The 1103-nt window shown below is 33.1% G+C and overlaps 1 long non-coding RNA gene across 1 annotated transcript in view; it reads left to right on the forward strand.

The window, feature by feature from the left end:
* Positions 1–329, forward strand: part of LOC121174504 (uncharacterized) — a 2656-nt gene extending 2327 nt beyond the window's left edge. Inside the window, exon 3 of the long non-coding RNA XR_005890609.1 lies at positions 241–329. This is a non-coding gene — a long non-coding RNA (uncharacterized lncRNA). The remainder of the gene's footprint in view (positions 1–240) is intronic.
* The last annotated feature ends 774 nt before the right edge of the window (positions 330–1103 follow it).

Genomic DNA, 1103 nt, shown 5'->3' on the forward strand with positions numbered 1-1103 from the left:
GGACTGCTTCCCTTCATTAGGCCTGTGATGCCTTCCCCAACTATGTTAAAGAGTCAATGTATGATATGTATTCTTAAAAAATTGTCCATGAGCTATTTGATAGAATGACTGAAAAAGGCTTTAAATACACTCTCAGTATAATATCTTTTGAGAGTCAATGTATCACCATGAAGTGACAGTCATATTGTTGATAAAAGGCTTTAAACACACTGTGGCTAATTTCTGTATGGTTTTTTTTAGGGCTATCATTTACTACTGCTAATTGGCGTTGCTGTGGAAGCGCTTTGATTATATCTTTGAAGCCTCAAAGTCAGGTATTTATATCTTTGATTCGAAAACTAATTTGAAATTGTTGTTGTATACATTACTGGTATATTTGTAACTTATGCTATGGCTGTCTACATGACCTTTCTTTCATTGGACTGATATGTTCATGCCTCTCTACATGACCTTTCTTTCATTGGACTGATATTTTTGAAGTATTTACTGTGATTTAAACTCTCAGAACTTGTTCATTGTTAGTGTTGAATGTTTTTGTAATTTTATCTGTTGCCCTTCTCTATATATATGTTGTGACTGCCACTGCCCTTCTCTCTCTCTTGTATTATCTTTTTTTCTTATTAGCAAAATTATAATTTGTATTAATAACTGTGAGTACCAGAGGTACTAAATATACAAGGTAGAAACCAACAGACTAGCAGAACCATAGGTCCTACGAATCACGTGCCAATCTAAATAGAATACAATAACCCTGCACTGCTACCCTAATCAAAAAATGTTGTTGATAAATAGAATTATGGTACACTTTGTTGATAAAACTGAATTAATGAGAGTGATTCTGCCCCCTATAGATAGACTTCTTTGTTTCCATTTTGCAAACTTGGCTTCAAACTTCCTTATAATAGGCTGCCAAACACTCCATCTCTTAGAAGACACCCGTACCTTGCAAGTATTTTGTTAAATAATGTGATTGAAGTAAATTTTTTATTAGATTTAATTAAATAAATGTTTAGTATTTTGTTCTTTCCTATTAGTCTGTTGATAGCTAACTGGAATAAAAGAAAAGCTAAAGGTCGGACCAGTTGATAGCTAACTGGAATAAA

The sequence above is a fragment of the Glycine max genome, unplaced genomic scaffold, assembly GCF_000004515.6.
Source record: "Glycine max cultivar Williams 82 unplaced genomic scaffold, Glycine_max_v4.0 scaffold_109, whole genome shotgun sequence".
NCBI lineage: Eukaryota > Viridiplantae > Streptophyta > Magnoliopsida > Fabales > Fabaceae > Glycine > Glycine max.